A 16,398-nucleotide genomic window follows, 5' to 3' on the forward strand; every position below is an offset into this window, starting at 1 on the left:
AGGAGAGTCTACCCCGGAGACCCCCGAAAACACCGGTACGTCTCCCAACTCGAATCTTTTCCCAAAACCTACATTTTCAAGGAAACCATTTCGCGATTAAGTTCTAACTGTAATAGTTTCTTCCTGTCTAAAATAAGCACATAGTTTATATATAGAAACTAAATACTCTTTCTGGTAAGCTATAATGGCTTGGTGTAAACATTAGGGCTATATATAATTAGGAACCAATAGACTTAGAGTGTGTAATTCTGCCTTATCTCCTGTTCCTTGTGTGGTTGTGGATTTAGGGCAGAGTCACTCAGTCGACTGTCTTATCCCTCTTAATTATATATAACTTGTAGACACCAAGCGATTATAGAGAGACTGGATAAGGAACATAATATCAAGTAGCACTCACCTGAAAAATCTTTCAGTTAGTACACACGTAAGGCTATGCAAAACTATCGTGGTAGGAATTTCCGAATCAAAACATAAAGCACCGAGAATATACATCCAGAAATACCGAGGTTCTAACGAAGCGCTCTTTCCAAATTAACTTAACCCGAAATTCCACGACGTCTTCCCACTGAGTCCGACTGATTATGCGTTATACCAAACCCACGTGTCACCAAGGAGACCATTTTCCTTAAATCGACCGAATAACACAACTCTCGTCATTCATAACAATAAACTAGATGCGAAACCCGAAATTTCATCTCGCCTCGAACTCTCCAAAATACTCATGCAATGAGTATGGTATCCACCCGTAACCTTCCTTAAGCACCCTCAGCAAACCATTTTGGAAACACCACTCGCGCAACAAGTCGAGTTCAAGCGCAGAGGTTAAGGACAGATACGGTTAGCCTATCAATGTTAGATGTGCACGCGAGGGTGGTATATAATTAAGATCCTACGGACTTAGGATGTGTGATTCCGCCCTATCTCCTGTTCCTTGTTTGGTTGTGAACCTAGGGCAGCGTCACCCATCCGACCATCTTATTAGTCTTAATTATATACGACTTGTGTACATGAGGCAATAGTAGAAGGACTAGGTATGAGTCCTACCATGACCTCAAGGAGAAAGGTTGCTCAGAACTACGAAAGAACATCTGAACAGATAGATGAACGAGGTCAGGCAAGTCAAACCTACACATCATTCACAGATCAGAACATCAAAAACAACAATGACTATCCGCTAAACCATCCAGCGAGGATTTGAATTCACTGGAGAACGCAAGGGTTGTATGAAACCCAAGGGCTCTACCGATCTTAGAGAATTGTCTGTCCGACGAGACACTCGTGATACCTTCATCTTTTTCCAAGTCCAGGGATTTTATTCCATGTTTGAATTTCGGGACGAAATTCCCTCTAACGGGGGGGATGATGTGACAACCCGAAATTTCTACCTTGTATTGTTATTCAAACCAATCAAAGTCACACTCGTTTCTGCTACCTCCAAGCATTGTTTTAAGTCGATTTGAGTGTTCTAAACCTAGTATCTTCAAGTTAGATTTTAGATTTGAGTTCTGCAAGTTCACCCGACCCAAAAATTGGCCAAACACTCCAACTTAAGGAGTGTACGGCCATACACTTGGGTGTGCGGCCGCACACCCCTCCTCTGGCAGCACACTCACGACTATAAAGTTAAGAGTTGGCCTTCATTCAACCCTTTTCCCCCTCCTAGACCAGATCTCGTTTTCCTCTCAAGTAGCTCCTGATTTTTCTTATAGATCTTCAAGTGGTAAGTGTTTCTCCTTATGTTAAGTTGATTCAATACACTTCCTAAGTAATAATACATGATTTAATCCATGAAATTACTCCTTTTGTTTAGATCTTCAAGTGTTCTTCAAAAACACCAAGAACACCTACTAAGTTCTTGAGCTCCAAACACCCCCATACACTTATACAATGTAATTACCCTACTCATGCATGTGTTTAGCTATATTTGAGCCTTGTTAAAAGTCCAGAACTCAATCTTCAAGGAGTGTGCGGCCGCACACATTCATGTGGCCGTACACCCCTTATTTTAGTGCTTTAAGACCTCAAACTCAAATAGTATGCTAGCAAACGATCAAACACACTTAAGGGATACAAGATATAACCTTAAAAACATGTTTTCGACCATTTTCTCTAGGAGTGTGCGGCCACACACTCCCTGGCCGCACACACCTGGCCGCAAACCCAATGGGCAGCACACCAGGTGGCCGCACACGACCCTGTACGGTCGTACACCCACTTCAGAAGACTTTTGATGCTTCTAACACATCAATCTAAGTGTTTTCTAAGTCCTAGGGTGTTTTTCCTTTCATCATCAGTTGTATAAAGACTAATTATATACATATATGTGCCAATATATGCTTATTAGGATCCATTGTGCTTGAGTCTTCACTTGGTACTCAGCATCCTACAAACCGAACTTTCATTCGTACCAGTCACTGCAGGTGAGTTCATACCCCTACGCTTTTATAGTTTTTGAAATGTTTTCAGGGGCGGAATACAAGTAAAAGCACATGTAATCCTGTGTTAAAGATATAATTTGGTTTATTATAATTTTCTATCGATAGTATACATTGAACATAGAATTTACTAAACAGGATGAACATAGTTACTACTAGACTTAAAATCAGTTTTTATGAAGCATACTAAGATACAAAGATTGCAAATTCTGTGTTCAGATCAAAGGAAACAAAATTATGAATTATAAAGTAAAGGATATTATTTTATAAGATTTCATAACAATAACAAAAGGGATTTTCACAGTATTATTAGTGAATTCGTTGAGGGAACTACAGTGTGAGACACCTCGTAACCAGAGTCTCCTGGAGGGAGGGCGTGAGTTTGTGTATAGATCTATACGGGAGTGATAATCCCGCACCCTGACTATTAGCTACAATCAACCTAGGGTGACAAACGTCATTTTTCACGACATCCGAGTATGTTTTAATGTTGAACGTCCATAGTATGGTTATAAGAATCCACAGGTGAAACAACGACTCATTCACGTAATAATATACCTAACAAACAGTCAACAGGGTTTGTAACTATGTGATTACTTAGTATGTACATTAGGGTAATATGAAATTAACATACGGGTTACAGTGGGATGTGTGACTTCTGCCTCATTTCCTGTTCCTTGTTTGGTTGTGGGCTTAGGGCAGAATCATTCAATCGACTGTTTGTTCGATCTAGATTTATATAACTTGCATGTGCTAAGTGATCACAGGAGGGTATTAACAACACTTTCAGGATACATAAGAACACGTTATCTTCTAGTTTTATTTATGTAATAAGACTACTATACAATGGTTTTCATGCAAAGGTTTTCAAACAGAACAATGCTTAAACAACATAAGTATGGTAGATACTGGTACACCACGATTCGGATCAGATAATTCAAATAACGTACACTTAAGGAAAATATAGGATTTTCCGGAGTAATCATCAGTATTTTACAAATAATCGATTCATTATTTAACTAACGAACATTCATTAGTAATTCCATGACTGCTTAGTTTATGCATCCAGGTTACATATGAAGAATATCTGATAGACTGTGGAATGTGTGTTTTCCGCCTCATTCCCTGTTCCTTGTTTGGTTGTGGGTTTATGGCAGATTCACACAATTAACTGTCTACCCGATGTTGGTTTATGCATAACTGGTATGAACTAAGAAGTCATAGAAGGAATGGGTTAATTTTACTTTACATAAGAAGATATTGGATTTTCTTGAGGAACACTTTCAACAGACATCAAAGAATTGTTTTTACTTAACATTCATTTCATCAGCAAATATAAGGTTTTCAGAAGAAACATAACGTACTTTTCGAAAGAATAAAGGATAGTTTTCTAAAACATAACGCTTATGAACTCACCAGCTTTATGCTGATACTCTTTCAAAAGCTACTTGTATTCTCAGGGCATTAGTGGACAGGTACACGCACCGGGTTCAAGAAGATGGAGCATAGTAGCTTTGAGTCTATACTTGTTATTTACTTTTTGAGTCAATCATGTATGATTCAAATGTAATGTAATCCTTATACTATAAATACAATGGTTGTGTTTGCTTTGATTACTATTATTCAATTGTTGTGATACTACAAATAACGTCCTCCACCCCCGAACGTTTCCGCCGTTTCAGTTTGGGGGTGTGACAATATATATATATATATATATATATATATATATATATATATATATATATATATATATATATATATATGTGTGTGTGTGTGTGTGTGTGTTTGGGCGTGAATGTGTGTAGAATATCAAAGGTCATGTGCAACCCTAATCCATACACATTAGCTAATGATCCATCCCTTTGATTTGGACAAATTCTTCATGTCTTAACCCATAAGCCCATCAAAAATCAAGCCAAGGATCATTAGCCCAACTCATATGTATCAATTTAATTAGTCTATTTTGATCAATTCTAATTAAATAAATTGATTCCTTAATTAATATATTACACTTGTAATATATCAATAAATCATAAATAACCTGTTACTAAAATATCCATCTATCAAATTGTGCTGTTGAACGTAACCCGAAATGGACTATGCTACTATCGGATCAAGTACATACCAATTATAGTTATGGGCGTAGGCACATAATCCAACAATATCTTGCCATTTCCAAACGGGAATATCCAACGGCTGCATATTGCCATGGGGTCGCTGCTATGTCTCACTTCATGCAGGGCCACCAATAATCAGGTCGAAGATCCTGATACATCTTCGTCGCCCCAGGATGGATGGAGAACCTCGACTTGTGGGTCTCATCCATCAGAGTCTGTCGTACACCGCCCCAGTATGGAACCCAGACCCTCCTATGCGGACTCAACATCCCTCAACTGTCATAGTCAAATGAGGTCACCTAGCCCACGATCCTCTCACACTTCCGACGCTCTTCCTTCAAACCCTCAACCTGTGCCTCCCAGATCCGCTCCACCAATGGAGTAATCACTGTCATCCTCAGACATATATCTCATATCGGAGCCGCCACTGCCTTGCGCCTAAGAGCATCGACCACCACATTGGCCTTGCCCGGGTGGTAAAGGATTTCACAGTCGTAATCCTTCACCGCATCTAACCACCGACGTTGCCTCATGTTCAGATTCGGCTGATCCATGAGGTACCTCAAACTCTTGTGGTCCGTGTAAATGGTACAACGAACCCCACAGAGGTAATGCCGCCAAATCTTGAGGGCGAAAACTACAGCCCCCAGCACCAAATCGTGCGTCGGGTAGTTTGCCTCGTGAGGCTTCAACTGCCTCAAAGTGTATGCTATCATGTGACCCCACTGCATCAACACTGCACCCATGCCTGTGATCAAAATGTCACAGTAAACCATGAAGTCATCGACGCCCTCAGGCAAAGTGAGAATCGGTGCCTCGCATAACCACTACCTGGGAGTCTCGAAGGTTGTCTGCTGCTCAGGCCCCCAACGGAATGCCACCGACTTCTTGGTCAGTCGGGTCAAGGGAACAACGATCTTGGAGAAATCCTTGATGAATCTCCAACAATAACCCTCTAGACCAAGAAAACTTTGAACCTCAGATGGAGACCTCGGAATCTCCCACTACATCACGACCTCTATCTTGGCCGGATCGACCAGAATACCCTTATGGTTGACAAGGTGCCCCAGAAATTGCACCTCACGCAACCAGAACTCATACTTGGAGAACTTTCCTAAAAGTCTCTCCCTCCTCAGTGTCTCCAACACCTCCCTCAGGTGCTACTCATGCTGCTCATAAGTCTTAGAATAAACCAAGATATCATCAATGAAGACTATCACAGACCGGTCCAAAATCGGTCTGCACACGTGGTTCATGAGATCCATGAACGCGGTAGGAGCATTGGTGAGCCCAAACGGCATCACCACGAGCTCATAGTGACCATAGCGAGTCTGAAAGGCTTTCTTCGGCATGTCGTCGTCCCTGACTCACATCTGGTGGTAACTCGATTACAGATTAATCTTGGAGAACCAAGATGCACCCTGAAGCTACTCATATAAGTCATCAGTCCTTGGGTAGGGATAAGGATTCTTCACCGTTATCTTACGCAGCTCCCAGAGATCTATACACATCCGATGTGACCCGTCCTTCTGCTTTCCAAACACGATCGGGGCTCCCCATGGCGAACTGCTTGGCTTGATAAATCCCTTGTCTAACAGCTCTTGCAGTTGTGTAGACAACTCCTTCATCTTGTGAGGAGCCAACCGATATGGTTGGATCTAGGTTTCTCTATTGTACATGTAATTCATCCAAGGCTCAAGAACCCTAATCTAGCATATGTATATCGAAATTATCACATAAGAGTAGATGTAGATGATTACCTTTTGATAATGGCTTGAATCTTCAAGTCTTGAAGCTTAGAGTCACAAGTGTCACTCCTCTAATAACTTACAAACACCAATGGCAAAATAATGATCTTGGAGAGAGGTTGGAGGCTTCTTGAATTCGGCTCTATAGCTCTTAGGAATAGGGTTTTTCGATTTCTGTAGCCTAAGGGTTCTATTTATATTGTAGGCAGTTACGGTTTCAGTTAAAACCCTAATGGACAGCTTAAACTCTAAGCAGCCCATGGAACCTTCTGGAATAAGGCCATGGACGAAAATATGATGGCCTACCATCATAATTTCGTTCACCCCTTTGATCCATTAGGTTTCCCAGCCCAAGATTCAACTATCACACATTTGACAGTTTAAGTCCCCTTTCTTCAATTAATCTCTTTTAGTCGCCAAATTAATTCTTAATTAATCAATGACTAATAATAATTAAATAATATGATTTCTCTTATTAATATATTATTCTAATAATATATTAATGAATCATAACTAATCCTCTTTCTCCATGAATCATCCTATCAAGTTGCTTTGGTGAAGGCAACCCAAAAGGACCATGCACAACCGGGTCAAGTATATACCAAATATAGTTATGGGCTTAGACACTAATCCAACAGTGTCCCACTTGGATAAGTCTAATAACTAAATTTACAAGTGTGACTTCGGAATCTGATTAGTAATCATAGCTCTCAAAGACGCTGTCGAACTCTGATCTTATCGGTAACATGTCCTTTAGATATGGGATCATATATTCCTCCATTGTAGATATCGTACGAACTGAGACATGGATTTTAATCATACACTCTGTTCACGTGTTGTTTCCCGATTTCTGATTTATGACAACTGACAACAGACTACAATTGAACACATCAATTCAGCCTCGGCTTGGCTAAGCGCTTAGGGTGTCATCACTAAATCATCGAGGGGCCCACAAATATCGCTTTTATCCCACTTTGGGTAAAAGGAACGAATAAACTTCGACTCAATGCTCGCTTGTACTCACTCACAGAATCACACATAACAATACGTTTTATCACACCAAGTTACTGGTGCGTTTACATATTATCAATGTGTAACCAACTTGCAAGATACAACTCACACATCTCGGTTTCAAGAATATAAGATATTACCGTCTCACCAATCACTCATGAGAAAATTCATGAAGCGATCCAAGTCAGCGTGGGTTTAATCCAATACTCTAATCTTATAGCAACACTCATGAACTCTGTAGCAAACTTGTGCTATGTCTAAACACTTTGGGCAATCTACAGACGGATTCATGACAGTCTTCTTTCATACCTACTTCCAATGTATGAGCGACTATGGAGGGTTTGAATAATCTTATTATTCGGGAAGTCAAAACATGCAAAGTGAAACACAAGAATATTACTAATACTATATGGCCTCGAACCTTTTAGTATATATAAAACACTTTTATTTAATCACCATATTGATTACTCATTATTTGGTGTTTCGGGTAATCAACTTCTTACTTGAATTATAACAACAATTATCCCATGCTCTTAGCATGCACACTATGGTTTTCCTATGGTCTTAACTTTGTGAAGTAGATCTATTGAGATCATTTCCAACAAAACACATTTCACAATTCCTAATCCTTATCAATTAGTGTAAGAATACAAAATTCTCGCCACTACTAGAATATGTTAGATTCTAACACTTTATGTGGCGTCCTTTCGTAATGTCACGACACAAAAGTCACCAAGACTCGGCCAATGTAATTACAAAATGATCTATTGGAAATTGTTGCAAGACAATTCCATACTCATGAAGTCTCACATTCAAAGTACATTCCTTTGAACATCCTTGTTGCATAGAAGTTTCTAATCTTGACATAGATTCTTAACGTCCAACTCCCAATAAGGAAACATTTCCATATTTGCCATATGACAACTCATTCTAAATAGAGTCTTATCTATTCATAATAAAGTCAATATGGTCCGTTCATTAGTATACTTCCAACTGTCCACTAGCGACTAATCTTTGTCGAACCTTAGCTTGTCCTTGGCAGTCGTTTAATTATTTTAGTCAAGTTCGGTTCTATTCCCTTTTTCCCTCTGAATGCCCTAGGCATTTGGAAAATTTTAGAACGGTCGAATATTACAGCATATGCAATCGATCCTATACCCAAAGCATATGGGATACGATTCATAATGAAAAACATGATACTTTACCAGGTTCTTGCTATAATATTGCCATAATATTTCTAGTTGCCGTGTTCTCAAAATTCGAACTATGAAGAGGGATGTCGTAATCATAATCGAACTTTGAGAATGCAAATAATAATAATAATATTCTAGACTAAATTCAATTAAAATTTCTCGATCTAAGCTTTTAGATTGGAAACGAAGTACAACATTCTCTCCCTTAATTATAGAAAAAAACATCTTTTCAACCCCTGCAACATTGCAAAGTGAATTTTTGTTTTGTTTTTCTATAATTAATATTGCCAACTTGCAATACTTAGATAATAATCATGCTCCCACTAACATCATGATTATATCTATTTCAGCATAATATTTATACTCCCACTAGCTTTGACACGTATTCAGAAAACAGTTGGACTTCTAAAAGACAATACTCATTGACTTCCAAAGTTCATATTTCCAATACGATGTGCTTCGATAAGCCTTTATCTAAGCTTCTCAAACTCATACACATTTCCTAAGACAGCTCACATGTGTGTCTAAACTAATTCGGAACTTATATTACTAAGTACCAAATGTTCAGACCAATTGCCAAATCTCACAATTCAAACTATGAAGAGGGATGTCGTAATCATAATCGAATTTGAAAATGCAATTTACATAATCGCTATCTCCTTAAAATCTATCTTAGTGAAAGCATTTCCTCACAATCATTTTCATGAAGGAGAGAAACCTTATGACTCTTAGATTTTATGGTGCATGTGTTCGTATCCATGCAAATTTGTCATAAGCATAATTATAAGATAATGTTTGTGATGAATTCAACCTCTTATGGACAGAACTTGTTCATTCTTAATTTCTTGCCATCAAGGGTCCCACCATTACTTCCAAGTTATTTAGCAGCTCACCTATGCCGGTCAATGTACTTTCATTGAACAAGTTGTTTGCCCTTATGCAGTCAATTGAGAACTCGTAGAACTCATATGCATAAGTAACTTTACTGGAATGGCATCAAATTTTGTCAACACGATAGGTTATAAACCTCAAGTCGTGTACTATTGGGTAATTGGTTTACTTCTTGATTTGTTTTTGAAACTTTTCAAGATCTTTTAGACTCTCACTGACCTCTTGACATATTAGATTCTCTTATCAAGAAACATTTCTTGACAAAACAAATATCCAAAAGTTAGTGTGTGTCTATATCAAGACAAAACCTACACGCAATTTTGGTACTAGTTGGTCTTTGTCTTATTCAAGACATCACAACTTACCAAAATGTGCAAGTGTAAGAACATTCCAACTTAAGATTTTCTCACTCAAGTCACAATCTTGGAGTATGGCTCTAAGACTTGATTTTGGAACGAAGTACGATACATCTTATTGACTTAACCATTTCAACTTTTCTTGATTCCTCTTCTTAGCCAAACTAGTGCACTAAGGTGTCCGTAGAGGATGAATCGTAATATGGTTCCTACGATTACTAAGACGATCAAAAAACACGATACAGAAGTACTCTCCCTTCTTCTTAGATTGGAGAAACTTTTTATCTTTCTGCATTCATTGATTCTGCTTATTCATTCTGCCATTCATTGAAACTTTTCAATGATTCAGAATTACACATAATATTGTAAGTATAACCATATTTACTAGACCTTTAGTAAATCATGATAAATAATGTTATCATTATTTATGGTGGACTTGACTAGCGCATAACATTGTGTACTAGTTCCTTTAGTTCTTCACTTGACTCACATACTTATGTGAACAAGGAATTAGCCTTAATTACTTAAGTACAAAGATTTCCATACATCACACAATATAAGTTGTAAGATTCCAAGTTTATGTCCAATTGAAACTTGGGCGATGGGAATCTTTCCTTACTTAGAAAATTATGACATTACCATAAATAATATAACTAAGAATCACATCCATTTGAACATTGCTAATAATAGAAATACACAAACATCAATTTTTCAGAATGATTTCATTGCAAGGATATAAATAAATAAGTCAAACCAAAATTTATTTTATTCTTAAAAGCAGCGGAAAACAAGTCCTTACAATGCAACAAACAAATGAAAAACTATGTAACTAAGTATCCCTAACAAATCTATCATAACTTTCTAAGCTCAAAATCTGATCTTCGAATCCATGCGATCGTAATCCATTTCATCGTGATCAGACTCATCTTGCTTCTTCCATCAAGCTCCCTCTCCTTTCTTCGATCCTGCAAAAACATACAAATGTAATATTATCACATCATGTATTAAGAATCAATGAATAGGAACTTAAGAGAGATAGATAGTGGATTTTACCTGAAGCACAGCCATACTCCTTGACTCTCGCATCTCTTGGACTCTTCAGGTTTTCAGGGTTGATTCGTATCCAACGCCCCTTCTCTTGGCAGCAAAAACAGGTGGGTTCATCTAGAATGTCCACGGAAGCATGGTAGGTTGATATACCAGACAAATATGCTCCATTGCTTTGCCAAATCATTTCTGACTCAGCAGCCATAAGCATAGAAGTTTGGTCAATGAGGGTTGCGTCAATATCCATCATATAATACTCTCTTTTTACATGATTCAGGGAGTGACTGAAGAACCCAGTCCACAACCAACTTCTTGGGAAAAATTGCACCCAACATTATCAACCTATCGATGTGTGATTTCATCCCTAGGACGTGAGCACACACGGGTTTTCCATCTTCATGTTTCATTGCCAACAGGGTTTCAGTGATCTTGAACATTTCAAGTCTTCGATTCTGTGAGTTTGGGAGAACAACGGGAGGAGGTGGAGGAAGTGAAACCAAGCTAGTCCACGAGGAAGTGATTAATCTTTCACCTTCGTTGTGGAACAGACATTCACTTTGAGCAGGAAAACCTTTTCCATGGGATTCGGGAAGACCGTTGTTAGAATCATACATCTACAAAACGGGAGATTAATTCAATTCAGTTAATTGAATACTTAATAACACACCCAAATGAGATATTAAGGCTAGGATCCAACACAATATCCTACAAATTGAAAGAGGGGTGTCGTAATCCAACTCGCAGAACATTTAAAGGTAAGTGAATGACAATTCACTAATTTTCCACCATGAAAAAAAGAAAAAGAGATTAAGTATTAAATATATTGAAAACTCGTAGATCCATTGAGATTCATTGAACCTTTCAATGACATGTTTAAATCTCTATATGCCCCTTGAGTTGTGACTGGGATGCCGAGGATCACAAAACATGATGTGAATAACCATGCAAATATACATGGTGCCCCAATGTTACAATCACCAATTCGATGTGCCGGTTAACCACACACACTCCATCGAACTATGAAAAACATCGAGTCACCCTTTCCCACCTTTGCTTAGAACCCAATTCGTGTGTCGGTTAACCACATACGCTCCACTAATGTCTTAGGAAGGGTACAAAGTGTAATTTAATGGAATTGCATCAATTCACTTTTGCCTAAAGTAACTAAGATTAGGAATTTTGTAAAACATTTAGTTACTTAATTATTCATTATACTTTTAATGAGGAGAGGGTTTGGCCTGTCCTACCCGTTCGGCTAACGACCCTCCACCAATCAAGGAAGCGGTGGGTGAGAGTGGACACCCATTAAACGGCCATTTTATAGGCCATAACCTTATACCCCCCTTATAGATCGGCTTCGTGAATGAGGCCTACTAACGGTAAGACTAGAAGTTTAAGTTATAAATATATAATATTAGACTTTTACTATTATATATAGTATAAGGGTGTATTTTACACTTTTAAAATACTAGGTGGTTTAATTTCATAAATTACACTTTTAATTTAATTAAATATAAACCATATCATTATGGATTTATTAACTCTCTTTTAATTATACTTTTAATTAACTTAATAAAACCATAAAGGTATAATTTGAACTTTTCAAAACTAGGGTTTTATATTTTAAAATTTCAAAAATTAAACTTTTAATCAAAAAATTTAAATTCCAAAACTTGAGGGCAAGTTTTGAAACATTTCAAAAAATAGGGTTAGAATTTAAATAATTCAAAATTAACTTTTAATCAAAATTCAAATTCCAAAACTTGAGGGAAAGTTTTGAAACCTTTCAAAACTATCTAGATCAAAATACAAATAAGGCAATTAAACAATTAATTGGTGTTTATCTATTTTGACCTAATCCAATTTCATGCAAGATAATTGTCCAAATAATTCAAATAATTTAACATTTATCAAATAAGGTAACAATTCTCTACTTAGATGACACAAAATCTTTTATTTTGACAAAGATAATCATAAGGAACCAATAAAATTCATATTTTATTAATTTGAAACAATTATGGAAATTATCCTAAGTCAAAATAGGAAAAAATCTGAAAATCTGTCTGTCTGACAGCCAGCCTTGCCGAGTCATCATATGGACTCGTCGAGTTCCTCCTACTCGACGAGTCCATAATGGGACTCGACGAGTTTGTCAGACAGATGGCCAAAAAATAGATTTTGCAAGCAAGAATGAAACACTAAGCATCAATACAATAGAAACCAATCATGGCTCTGATACCACTGATGGGTTTCATACAAAAGAACATCCTATGTGCTCATGCAAACCCTAATGCTTGGATCTAGGTTTCTCTATTGTACATTCAATTCATCCAAGGCTCAAGAACCCTAATCTAACATATGCATATCGAAATTATCACATAAGAGCAGATCTAGATGATTACCTTTTGATAATGGATTGAATCTTCAAGTCTTGGAGCTTAGAGTCACAAGTTCCACTCCTCTAATGGCTTACAGACACCAATGGAAAAAGAATGATCTTGGAGAGAGGTTGAAGGCTTCTTGAATTCGGATCTGTAGCTCTTAGGAATAGGGTTTTTCGATTTTTGTTGCCTAAGGGTTCTATTTATAATGTGGGTAGTTAGGGTTTCAGTCAAAACCCTATTGGACAACTTAAACTCTAAGAAGCCCAAGGAACCTTCTGGAATAAGGCCATGGATGAAAATAGGATGGCCTACCATCATAATTTCGTTCACCCTTTGATCCATTAGGTTTCCCAGCCCAAGATTTAACTATCACACTTTTGACAGTTTAATTCCCCTTTCATCAATTAATCTCTTCTAGTCACCAAATTAATTCTTAATTAATGTATGACTAATATTAATTAAATAATATGATTTCTCTTATTAATATATTATTCTAATAATATATTAATGAATCATAACTAATCCTCTTTCTCCATAAATCATCCTATCAAGTTGCTTTGGTGAAGGCAACCCAAAAGGACCATGCACAACCGGGTCAAGTACATACCAAATATAGTTAGCGGCTTAGACACTAATCCAATAGACATAACCTACGCAACCCTGCTGAAGGTAGCGCCTCGCTCTCGCTGCTGAACATAGAGTCGGTCCAATCTGCGACCTCTCGCCCTGAATCACTAAACCTCCCCCACTTGGGGTCCAAACCCACACAAGCTGCTGCTCGCAGTCGATCACTGCCCCATTTGGGCTCAACCAGTCCATAGCCACTATAACCTTATTCCCTCGTAGGGGAATGGGGACTAAATTAGCAGAAAACTGCTCATCAAATAACTGTAGTGTACATCCCCGATGAACCTTCACAAACCGAACGGTCCTATCATCTGCTATCTCTACATCTAGCTGACAGTCCAGCTCCCACAAACCGCTTGCTGAGCGCGAGCGACACAAAAGATCGTGTAGCCACCGAATCCAATAATACCAGAGTAGATACATACCCGTCACGACGCTGGGTGCTGCACATGTCTCCTCTGCGGTTAACTAGAAGGCTCTACTCTTCACCACTGGCACCTCTGCCCGGCCCTGACGGCCATCGGTAATCCTCAACTGTGACAACCCAAAACTTTTATTCTGTACGCTTGGTCAACTTTATCAACATTGAACTTGATTTCCGTTACCTTTTAACATCGTTTAAGAGTTCGTTTAAGTGTTCTAAGCTTGAGTACATCCGGGAATGAGATTAGGAATGAGCCAACAAGTCGTATAGAGGCTAAACCGGGCCATACACCCTCTTGGGAGGTGTGTACGGCCGCATACATGGGTGTGCGGCCGCACACCCATCTTCCATCCGCACACTCATCCCTATATATATAGGGTGACCCCTTTATTCACTCTTTTCCCCTTTTGGCTGCACACTACTTTCCCTCTCTAGAAACTTCATCCAAGAACACTCTAAGGGCCTCAAAAACGTTAAGTAATCCATCATTCAGCTTGTTATTCTCGTAAGACACATTGATCTAAGCCTAAAACTCTTCATGTTCTTCGTGTTCTTCATCACTTGAAGGTGTACGGCCGCACACCTTCATAAGGTGGCCGTACACACCTCTAAGACCCTCCAAAGTGAGAGTTTAACCCCCTATCTTCTAGTTGGACTTGGTTTGAACCTTAAAACATTGGAAATATCGACTTTTGGAGTATAAATGAAGAGTGTACGGCCGCACACCCCTGTGTAAGGCCACACACACACTCTGTACGGCCGCACACACATCCTGGCCGCACACCCTGGCCGCACACACACTCTAATGACCATACACCTCCCTCGTTCGATCATTTATGGCTCCGGCACTTAGTTCAATCATTTCCAAGTCTTTAGGGTGGTTTCCCGTCATGTTTTGTCATGGAATACCTTAATCTAATACATATATGTGTTACTATATGTGAATAGGATCCACTTGCGTACGAAACATCAGTTGACACTCAGCACTCGTAACCGATCGTACACCCAAATCCTACGTTAAACTGTGAGTTCATACCCCTACGCTTTTATAAGTTTTTATAATGTTTTCAGGGGGGAATACAAGCTAAACATAAAGTTTTCACAACTTAAAAACTGATGCAATTACAATGGTTTTACATTAAACATTTAGATACTTTATCCCTTTTCTAAATTGCGGAGCATAAGGGGCGTTTTCTAAACATAATTGCATAGTTTTCAGAATAGTACATGAACAACATATAAACTATGAAAAATTTAGTTTATCCATACAGATAACAAGAGTATTCTACTAAATAATTGTTTTGTGTATAGTTATTTATACTCTACAACGTATACAACAATTTCAAACTCGAGAACAACCAAACTACACGTAAACTAGTTAATACCGGATTATGAGACTTATCTTCGTTATGCCCTTCGGGGTACCAATAAATCCTTTCCGTTAGTATAACCAGAGTCTCTTGGAGGGAGAGCGTGGAATTTGTGAATAGATCTATTCGGGATTGACAATCCTACACCTGAACTGTTAGCTACAGTTAGGCGGGCACGCCTAGGGTGACAAATTTTGTAATCGTACGACGCCTGAAGAAACGTCAAGGAGGTCACAGGTCAAATTAGTATGGTTATACGACTCACAATAAGTATAAACTAACCTTTGTTTACGGGACTTCTTTCTTCAACAGTTTTACTTTAACTAATGAAACTATCTATCTACTTACTGGAGGGTATTTAAGGGAATTAACTCTTGGTTTTATTTGAATAATAAAACTACTTACATACTGGTAGTAGCCAAGGCTTACGAAACGAAACATACCTTACTTACTGGCGGTAGCCAAGGTTTTCCAATGAATCATACTTTTCATACAAAAATCAACAAACATGTTAGAAAATATTGGATTTTCTTGGGAAGCATGCATACTAATTTCAAAACATGATAACGAAGGTTTTCGTTGCAAACGATATTTGCTTATAATGAAAATGAATAAATTTTACAAATTCAGTGACTAGTTTCCAATACAAAAACATGCTTATGAACTCACCAGCTTTATGCTGATATGTTTTAAAAATCGCTTGTATTCTCAGGGCAACTATAGACATGTACTTATGCCAGCTTTTGGAAAAGACGGAACATTTTGGAGTCTCGTCTTTATCTTTTGCTACTTTTG

This window comes from Lactuca virosa, chromosome 3 (genome assembly GCF_052849685.1).
Source record: "Lactuca virosa cultivar CGN04683 chromosome 3, Lactuca_virosa_CGN04683_v6, whole genome shotgun sequence".
NCBI classification, from domain to species: domain Eukaryota; kingdom Viridiplantae; phylum Streptophyta; class Magnoliopsida; order Asterales; family Asteraceae; genus Lactuca; species Lactuca virosa.